The 11281-nt window shown below is 25.9% G+C and overlaps 1 protein-coding gene and 1 long non-coding RNA gene across 2 annotated transcripts in view; one reads left to right on the forward strand and one right to left on the reverse strand.

Moving 5' to 3' along the window:
* The window catches only part of LOC102671389 (UNC93-like protein), a 16608-nt gene extending 12089 nt beyond the window's left edge, over window positions 1-4519 (reverse strand). Inside the window, exon 1 of the mRNA XM_006607065.2 lies at window positions 4276-4519. The gene's annotated coding sequence lies outside the window, so the exon portion shown is untranslated. The remainder of the gene's footprint in view (window positions 1-4275) is intronic.
* A 21-nt stretch (window positions 4520-4540) lies between these two features.
* LOC102671291 lies at window positions 4541-11181 on the forward strand. Its single transcript, XR_420503.2, has 3 exons — window positions 4541-4730; window positions 9967-10116; window positions 10177-11181. It is a non-coding gene; the product is annotated as an uncharacterized LOC102671291 (long non-coding RNA).
* Window positions 11182-11281: the final 100 nt, after the last annotated feature.

Consider the following 11281-nt stretch of genomic DNA (forward strand, 5'->3'; position numbering starts at 1 on the left):
TCAAAATGAAACGTTTTACTATCAATTAAGATAAGAATATATAAACAATTGTATAGAAGTTATAAACAGTTACATTAAACATAATTTAGTAAAACCTTGGAAATCGAAATTTTTTGTAAAATTTATAAAAAATATAATTGCAGAGATAGAATATATCGATCGAAAAAGAAAAATGATCGTTTGATATTTGATTGCTGTCCATTGTATATCACAGTATATTATAATATATTAGTCGAAATAAATTTTAAATGTTGATTTAAAAAAAAAAAAAGGAATTATATAATATCGATAAGCGTATCGAATTTAGATAATATCGAATCCGTATAGAATCTAAACGAGCATAAAGCATCAGTAACCGATCGAAGCATGTCCGATTGATATCGTAATGTATGATTTTCTGAACACGCACACCAACGATATATATCCTTGAGAATCAATATATTTGCTCCTTTCACGAGGTCCGTTCTGGAACTGGATACATTTCCAATTCCATCGACTCACGCAACATAGAAAACCGCCTAACTATTATACGATCTCGTAATTTAAATGTCGCAACCAGTTACTACGAATAGTATGCAGTTCAGGGTAACATTTCAAAGTTGTACGACAAAATGTGTGTAAAATATTTTAAGTGGAATAATTCTGATATAAGATTAAATTATTGCTTTCAGTTGTGATGATTTATTTCATTCATTATTTTCGTGAGTTTTTGCTTCATTCATTTTTATTGCAAATGAAGTGTATAACATGTTTTAGAAAGATTATGAAATGATATTATATAAAGCATTCATGATATTATTATATAAAGCAAATAACTGTGAATCGTGATGATGATGGTTCAATTTATAAAAATAATTATAGAAAGAATTATAAAAGAATAAAAATTAAAATTCTTTCAACTAGAAGAAAATTTAATTCCGATAAAAATAATTTGGAAAAAGTAATTCCAAATTTAAAAAAATTCCAATATCTCAAGATTATTATTTCACCATAATAATAATCCAAATCCAATACTTTTCACGAATCTTGCCACTATGCCACAGAATAACCAATATCGTTAAATCTTTCTATCGAAAGATATCTAGTTAATTATCTTCCAATACAGGTAACAATCATCATAAAGTAAATACGCGTCATTCTAGGAAGGAGACAAATTAACATAAGTAGATATAAACAAGAAAGTTATTCGTCCTATAGATATACATATACATATATTGGAAATTCGACCCGTGATCTGATTACTTCTCTGTTTCACAGGAAACCTCGAAGAGGAACATTGGTTCTCTAGATAGACAGTTCCTCTGTACAATTTGTGTCTAACATTTTCAAAATAACATTTGCATAGTTATCACGTTCAGTATGGGATATCGAAGCAAAAGTATAATAACTCGAACTCAAATTTAATCGAGGTATAATAATATATATAATAATACTAAAATATTATATAATACAATAATATAATATATATTTGATTGTAATTAATATGAACATATATATAGAATATGTGTTACATATTATATTTATTACATTATATAATAATAACGTATTATACAAATTATATGTAAAATAATTATACAACAATAATATAATCGTAATGTAATTGTATTTCATTATAGTCGAATCCAATTACAATTTAATTGTTCCATTATAAGTTTATTCAAATGAATCAACTGGTTGAAGTCGAATAAAAGAATAGAATTATTATAATCGAGTCGTACGGTAATCAGAATTAATTTATTATACGATTACCACATCGTTCCTGGTAAGAGGAATGAATTAACACACGGATTTATTTCAAGTATGGGAATATTTCTGACATTACGAAATTGTAATCCACGAGCGAAGCACGAAGATGCACGAGATAATGGCGGATTTATATTTTAATCCAAGACCCAGCGATCCTCGAATTTCGGAGATTTTAATTAACAGTAAACATGGAATTATATTCCTGTTCAACGAGATGTTCTCGTGCAAGAGGGAATTTCGTTGAGTATCTCGTTATTGCGTTGAAGAAAAGAAAATGTTATTTTTTTAGTGACCATTAATAGGTTTTTATTGAGTCATCCTGTATGTAATTTTAGTATCCATTAATAGTTTTTATTGAATCATTCTATGTGTAACGTGGTCTTCAGAATTTAGTTTAAGATAATGGAACTCGTTACGATAAGAATTTTATGGTAAAGGAAGAGAAAATTTAATAGGATAATGATAAATAACAGTTATGGAAAATAAGAAGAAGTATATTACTAATTACTTAATTAGTGATAGTTATTTATTTTCATAAATATTTAAACATTTTTATGGATTAATAGAAATAGTACAAGAAAATAAGATAAGGAAAATAGAATTCCACCAAGTTTAACAAATTAACTTTAGATTAAAGATCAAACAAAATTGTGGCAATCAACTTTTATTACAAGTTCTTATCTTTATATATACAATTACTTTATATCCAATAAAAACCAAAGTACTGGAGATATCTGGAACATTTCAAGTATTCTTTTTATCATCCCACAAAAAAATAGAATGTTTTCAGAAAAAAATAAATATCACGCTTCGTAAATTAAATTATTAGAAGACTCGCAAATCTAACATTATATTTATATTGATAGTTGCTCCAGCAATTAATCCATCTCTGTCTGATTTACAAAACGTCGTATTTTATTGACGATTTTCTTCCATCCACATCTTTTTCGCAGAAACAATATTGAAATCGATACGAGAATTGAAAAACAAAATATCGTAGAAACGTCAATTGCACGACGATATCTGTCGCGACGAATGAAATTTCTTCAAGAATATTCTAGACGAATTTATCTATCATACAGGCCGCAGACTTATTTTTCAATTATTTTTCTCCGTGGATTGAATCAAACATTATTGCGAGATAGGAGACAAAATGCCTCGATATCTATCCATATCGTTTTTCCATTGAGGTGACAGAATCGAAGCATAGATACTAATTCGCAATTAACGTTAATGAGAAAACGCTAATGACGAATTCGGTAAAAGAAAGTTAATTGCTTTAATTGGGTTAATCTGCAGTGTGATCGATAGTTGATTTATTTGAATATGTGTACATATTGCATATGTACTTTTTATTTCCAAATTTATATCATGTTCATTCGCAAAGTTTCCTTAAAATAGAAATACGTGTGTATATAGAGAATATTTAATGATGATATGAATAATATATATTATATAGTCGGTTACATATATTTTCCAATAATTATGATTTTTTTAATATTTTAATAAAAAAATAATTATATCATAAAGATATTATAAATAATTTTTTATTCTGTTTCACATTTTGAATTTCGATAAATTCTTAATGTGTTTTATGCATGAGAAATTATAATAATGCACAAATAGAAATCTTGCTGTATTATTTTTAAATAATTATAATTCTATCATTTCAAATGAAATGTGTTCAATCCTGATACATGCTTGAATAAATGATATTTTTAATGACCAAGAAAAATATGTACAAAAGTATCATACACAATTAATTGCAAAATAATTGTAACTACGAAAATCTATTATGCATCGTTTTGAAAAGTTTTCAACTTATATGTTAAACTTTTATTACTTTTTTTTAAAACTTAAACATATAAATGTAGTTTCCTAATTAAAAAATAATTATACTACGAAATTTACTATGTTTCCACGAAAAAGAAGATTCGTTTTTGTATACACTAGATTTTTACGGTTTAAACATATATTCTGTTAATTACGAAATGATTGTTTCCCAAAAGTGTGCTTTATATAGAGAGAAGGAGAATAAAATTCGCATAAATATACATTGCACATTTTGTGTCTTAAAATGTGTAATTATAAAATAATTATGGTATAACGCCTGTTTTTAAATTATTAGTAATTTTAAACATCATTTACACTTGTTATATGTATTCTATTTTTCCATTTAAGTATCATTTTAAATAATTTTTATAGCGTTGAAAAATATAAATTATTAATTACATTGAAATATTCATTGAATGATATTCATATTTCAAATGAAGTCTCGTTAAATTAATCAAATCGAAAATATGTTCAATTGAAAAGAAAAAAAGAAATAGAACAATAAAATAAACATAATTCAAAGGAACATTTCAAGATTACTATATCTTTTTCTACATCGAAATACTTAATAATATAATTTTAAATTGCAATATTTCAAAATTAATAAATTTCTATATATAAAATTTAATTCTAATATACGAATCTCATTTTTATTTTTCAGTTTTCAACAATTCTCCATTCGAATATAAATCTCACCTTTCTACACATAGGATGGACGATTCCCTTCTTCCTTTGTAAGACGATCACACAAGGGTTCTGGATCACCCTTTTGATTCGATGCCTTATTGTTCTCCTTTAGATTATTATTGGAAATCGTGACGCGGATCGCTCGTAGATACGCAACGAATGAAATAATACTGAATCGAACACGAAACCTCGCGGTCAAACCTTCATCCTGTTCCGCCCCACCTTTCGCCATCTTTTTCTCGACGCGAGAACAGGTATTTGAGTAGGGATTTCGATGGTTATCGAGGAGAACGCGGCTATCTGTATTCCAAACACAAGCTCCGATTGTTACATCCAGCCACTGATCCGCCATTTTTTCGTGGATTCGAGCCAAGATTCAATTCGAGGAGGAAACTTTGGTGTTCTGGATATTCGATTTCCCAATTATGCTTGGGATGTGGAAAATTATCAATCGAATTTGCCATGTATGTATTATGATTTCTTGTAAAAAGTTGTTTTACAACGAAATTCGTTTAAGAATTTCGAACGTTTTGATTCCAGAGAATGTTTATAGAGCATAATGGGTTATGGAACGATATTACTTTTCTCAATTCTTCTATCTAGCATTTCGAAAGATTTGAGAAATTTGTAATTTCATCGTCCTATTTTTAACTTTACTTAGAAAGGTAAACGTGTAAGAGAAATTCAAATATTTTTATGTTAAAATAGGACATTTTAATGCAGAAGAGAATATTTTTGAAGAGAAAATTTGTTGAAATTAACTTTTAAAATTCTATCATTTTTGAATACAATTTTATTATTGCTCTGATAATATTAAATATTAAAAAAATTTATAGAACAAAAGAATAAAATATTAAAAGTTTTCAATGTATTCAAAGTATTTTAACTTATATTACAAAGTTAATAAATAAAAAATTTTAAATAATTATATCAGATCAATTAAATTTTCAAGGATTTATTTATAATAATTTGCTAAATGTGATCGAAATTATATAATAATACAAAATTGTTCAATTATTGTTCAAATATTTTTTATTTTTATTAAAATATTTTTAATAAATGGCTGTTAAAAGAAGAAATTCTAACGTTCCACTTCTGCGTTCCACTAAATATTTTTAGAAATTAAAATTCAAAAAGACTGAAATTTAATAGTACACACATTAAAATCTTTCAAGAAAGAATCTTTCAAGAAAAATCTATATGATGTAAGTTATTACATTTTTAATAATTGTTTATTTTAATAATTGTTTATCGTATCATATGTTTTATTATTCAAATATAATTAATACATTATCAACTAAATTATCTTTTAGATATTTTCTAATTTATATATTTTTTTCGTTGCATTAATTGCAACAAGTAACAAAGTGCCTCTTATAATTCGTTATTTTTTTATTTAAATAATTTTTTTAAATAATTATATCGTTATCAGGATCTAAATAATTATTGCAAAGCCAATTTGTGCGATAAATTGTTTTTATTTATTATAAAAATTATTTCATTAGATTCTTATTTTTCCAAATTGATATCGGATTGATTTGGACAGAATTATGCAATAGTTGTTAACATTTTAATTTTAATAATAATCTTAAATATATAAATTCTTGTGGCAATACAATAGAGACTTTGGTTTTTCTCTTTTTTTCACTTATAAATGTGCAATTTTATATTGTTCTTATGGAAATAGAATTGTGACGTAAATCTATTATTAAGGAGATTCGTATCGATATTTTCTCATATAATTAATTATGAAAAATGCATAAATGATTATATTTATCTTAAATTTTTGAATATAGAAAATATTTGTATTTATTATATATTATTTATTAAATTCTAATAAATAAATAATATCACGATTTTAAATTATTCAAAATCAAAACTTCGTGATTTTAATATTTATATATTTCTTGGCTTATTTTATTTTTATATAACAAATCTTTTTCCAACGCAATTTAAATTTCCAAAACTTGAATATATCTTGCTTTAAAAAAAAAAAATCAAAATATCACATAAAACTTTTCTTACGTTTATTTCCATTTAATCAGATCAAATTTTTTCATAAAAAAAAAATTTTCATTCAAAAAAGATTTAATTAAATCTCATCCGAATCTCCAGTTTTTTCCTAGAAATTATAAATTGGTCCAAGTATATAATATATAATACAATATTATCTCAGTCTGTTTTAATTCAAACTGCATGCATTATCATATACACGAACAGCATCGTAACTATCTCGATTATTTATAATGTTGTACCATCGAAACAAAGGCGGCGACAAATAAAATTTCTGTACTTCTCTTTGCAATAAGCAAATAATTAACAAAGCGTCATCATATATAATGTTATAATTGAAATTTATAATAGTCGATTGTTACTTTTTTCTTTTTTTGTCTTATCAAATATTTCATTCTATATTCTCAGGGATAAAACTGAACTGAGGTTATGCTCCCACTATTGTATTGCAGCGTCCTCTTTCGGAATTATAATCACATATAATCTAAAAGTGGTTTGCAATTGCAATATAATAACTGCAATACGGAACTATTAAATTGCGGAATAAGAACGATTAAATATCGGATAAGTAATCACGAGTGCATAATTTAATCCTTATTACGGAACAAGGGATGAAATAGTGAGAGATGGAAACTTGTAAACTAACTATATATAGGTTATTCATATTAAGACCAATTTATAAATATGCAAATCGATAAAATATTCTGCGGAACATTTTATGTTGTAAGAGCATGACAGTATTTTATGATTTTCGTTGTATTTCGTTTGTCAAAAACAAACTTTAAATTATATCGCAAAGATTAATTTTGCATTCGTAATCGGATTCTTCTTTACATATAAATTTAATTATATATATACATTATTAATTAATTGGATGGAAATTGAATTAAGAATTGTCTATCACCGTATATTCAATAATAATTATTAAGATAAATATATATATACATTTCAATGAAATTCAATGAATTATAAATAATTTATAATACATCATTGAAGTATATTGTTAAATTTAAGTTATAAATTACATAGATTAGATCACTAATTTAATGTCAAAAATTTTTCCAGAATATTCGATATCAAATGCAATAAATCAATTGATGTTATATCTATCTAATTCAAATTCAGAAATTAATCGAGAGAATTATTTTGATGTTTATGGAGGAGAGATCGTCGATGATGGAATATTTATTCTACCGTGGTGGTGAAACACGTGATTATTGAATATTAAGATTAATGATACTATCGGATATAATCATAGCAATACCTAAATGCTCGTCCAGTAAACGTCATAACTAATTAATACTCAGCCATAAATATTTGATTAATGCGGTTGACAATTACGAAGAAAGAAGAGAAAGAAGTGTTATGTAAATTTGTTTTAATTAGCAGAACACTCCAGGGAGATTAAAGAACACTATATAAGAGTGAAGGGCAAAATAGAAAATTGAACGAAGAGAAGGATTTAACGTCGTGCCATGTATTTTCCATTTATACGTTTACTCGATAAAGTTGAAACTGCACGACAGACATATGATGAAAATGCGATTTGAAATTGTTCAACCTGTGCGTTTCGAAATGGAATAAACAAAAACTAAAACTTGTTTAAAGAATCCCCTTGCATAAAGGTACTTATCAATTTTGTGAAACTAAATTTATCTAACTATAATTTAATCATATTTATCGCTAACTTTTACATTTTATATTTTTCGCTCCATATTCTTATTTCATTCATTATGTTTCATTTGTTTCAGATTATTTATTCGGTTCGATTAAGAATACTATTTGTCATATCAAATTATCTTTACAAAATATTTATTTCAGAGATAATATTTGTTATATTAAAAAAAAAAATTGAATTCACAATCAGCATATGTTTATTTGCAAGATAATTGCTCTAATCATGTTTTATTTTTATTTAAAATTTTTTTATTTACACGTCTGAAAATATGAATTCATAAATAAATTATAATATATAAAATTGAAATATGTAAAACATTTCCTTCTTTATTAATTCTAACAAATCTTCGAACATATTTTTCTTAAAAAATTATACATTTATAATCAATAATTACAATTTCAAATAAAGAAAAAAAAAGATACATTAATCTAGATAATTCTTGAATCTTTTATCAAGAATAATAAGAAGAAGAGTATTAAGAATGATGTGCAAAGTAAAATAAGATCTTTATCTTTATATGTATATGGAAGATCAATACGATAAATAAACCACAAATGGTACAATTAGAAGTTAATTATTATTTTCTGTGTAATTTATTTTTCATTTACGAACTGATGTAACAGAATTTCCTCTCAATTTTTTCTCAAAGTCATAACGATAATAAGCCATCGTTTCTTTTCCAGAAAGAACAATTTATCTTTCTCAAATAAATAAATTGTACAAGATCAAGCAGAAAATTCAAATGGAATAATAGATTTATTTCTCTCGAGGATAAAAAGAATTAAAAGAAAATTCATTTTATTAAAAACTCGAAGATGAACAGAGAAAATAAGAATTGTAAAGTATGTTTACTGTCTACATGGCAATTGGCTGATTGCCTACGTACAGGTATTTTCAGCGTATAATTAAATCTCTTATCGATATTTTTATATAATAAATTTTATATTTATTTGTAAATTAATCTACTATTACGCTACTCCACGTACAATAATGTTCACTTTAATCTCTACAATTGGGACACATCAGTACGTGCAGTTTTTGAGAATTCGACTGCAAGATGAGAAATGAATGGTCGAGAGATCTAATTTTTAGAGATTGATGAGGACAGCGAATAAGATCCAGAGTATACATAAAATCTACCAAGTTACTATTACCATGTAATAATATTTCGTATAAAGATATTCCACAAGTAAAATTAGTTGTATGAAAAGTTTCATATCAAAGAATTATTATATTTTGTATATTTATGCATAAATTTAAATTTTTTACAAAAAAAATTATATAAAAAATTCTTGTTTGATAATCGCATAATCAAGTTTTTGAAAAGAAAAGTTCATTTTCATCATCTTGGCAATAAATTAGATTAACAATAAAAGCAATCAATTCCACGAATTTCTCATCTTTTGAAATTCGACGTTTGATCTTTGAATAACGTATGATACACGAAGCGACGCAATGTGTCGTGAATTTGTTAGCATGAAATTTCTATATATCATTTCGCTTGGAAGCGATGCGTCATTGCAATTGTCGCAATCACGCAATATACCCGATAATCGATATATGCTCGAATCGCTCGTGGTATTATTAAGGTTATTATAAACTTTTCAAATATATTTATTCCCTTGTACATTAAGACATGTATATATTGATTGAAAATGAAAAAATTACGATTTACTTCATTTTTACTTTAAATTTATTATTACATACGTATAAATATATATTGGAGTATAAAATTATTAATTATTGAAATTAAAATTTGAAAATAAAGAAGATATTTCATTTTATGTGAAAATGATAGATAATGTTATTTATCAATCTTCATCGAGAATTGTTTGTATCATGGAGATCGCCCACGAAAATTTCTTTTGTACATCAGATGAATTTCCATATCAATGGTGATAATTTACTATTCGTTCATATCGATTCGAATCGATGACAAATATTTTCCACATCGAGTCGAATCGTCGACGAATTTCGTTTATTTTATATTGGAACTTCATAAAACGCAGATATATTCTCTGATCGCTGATGCAAAGCTGCAGGTTTGATATTTACAACGATTCTTTAGAAATTGAATATTGTTGGCCGATAAACAGTTATTGACCCTTAATATCCTGATCAATATCTCATATTTTATATTATCGTGCCAATGAAATTGTGTAAGTATTCAAACTTTTATCATTTAAATTTCAATTATACTAATTATTACCTTGTTTTAGGGTTGTCAAGCTGTGAAATTATATTCGTGAAATTATATTTCGATTCATATTATTTTCAATAATATTGTGAACGTGATTCGAAAATTTCATCGAAAATTTGACCACTTTATTGTTTCAACGATACAACAATTCATCTACAGTATCATCTACATTCATCACATGTATAAACATATTGTATACGTTTATTATGTTATACTTCACTCTATGAACTGGCATGGATACCCAAAAACCTTGTATATCAATACATATTTGCAGATAATGTTTATAAACGTGGACAAGGCTTAAAGCATTACAGCACCATAAATGTAAAAATATTGAAAAAAAAAAAGGTTAGTTAATTTATTCACGAAAGTAGATAGCTAATTTATCAAAACATCTCATAACAAACAATTTATAATTTATAACGATTCATCTCCAATCTTCAAGTAATCTTATAATATAATTCAATTCGTGCATAATTTAATTGCACAGAAGTAAAGTTTCATTGATATAATTGCAAATGTAACTAGGAGCAACATGAGGATTGCGTGTGATCGGGTCTCATGTTCAGGAACTTTGGTGAAATAAATTTTCAGCGGCGTTTGAATTAGAATTTCAGATGAACAATCACACAGGAATATGCAACGGAAAGGGGGAAGAAAAGTTTTACTACACCAAGACCAACAAATGTGACGTCCTTTCCGCGAAACGGCTGTACATACCTTGCAGACAAGTGAAATGTCATACATAGTGAATTGCGTGCAAGAGGCATTATGTAAATATCGGCTCGAGAAGAATGATGCACTCGATTCACTTTGCTTTCTCAATCTTTTTATCTATTCCCTTTAGATCGAGGATTTCTTCACGGAACGCTGTAATCTCATCAAACATTTGCGTAATCGTATTTCGTCTCGAGATTTTTCTCGATAATTCTCGAAATTCTTCGTTACAGAATTAATGAATTGGTGATTTAAGATAACGATAATTTCGTAATAATTTAATTAGAATATATATTTCAGTAGCGATTAAACAATGAGACTGAAATAAATATGGAGCATTATTTTCTATTGCTGACAGAACAAATCTTTATTTTCTCGTATATTTTTATTTTTATTTTTTTTTTTTT

The sequence above is a fragment of the Apis dorsata genome, unplaced genomic scaffold, assembly GCF_000469605.1.
Source record: "Apis dorsata unplaced genomic scaffold, Apis dorsata 1.3 scaffold_1, whole genome shotgun sequence".
In the NCBI taxonomy this organism is placed as follows: Eukaryota; Metazoa; Arthropoda; class Insecta; order Hymenoptera; family Apidae; genus Apis; species Apis dorsata.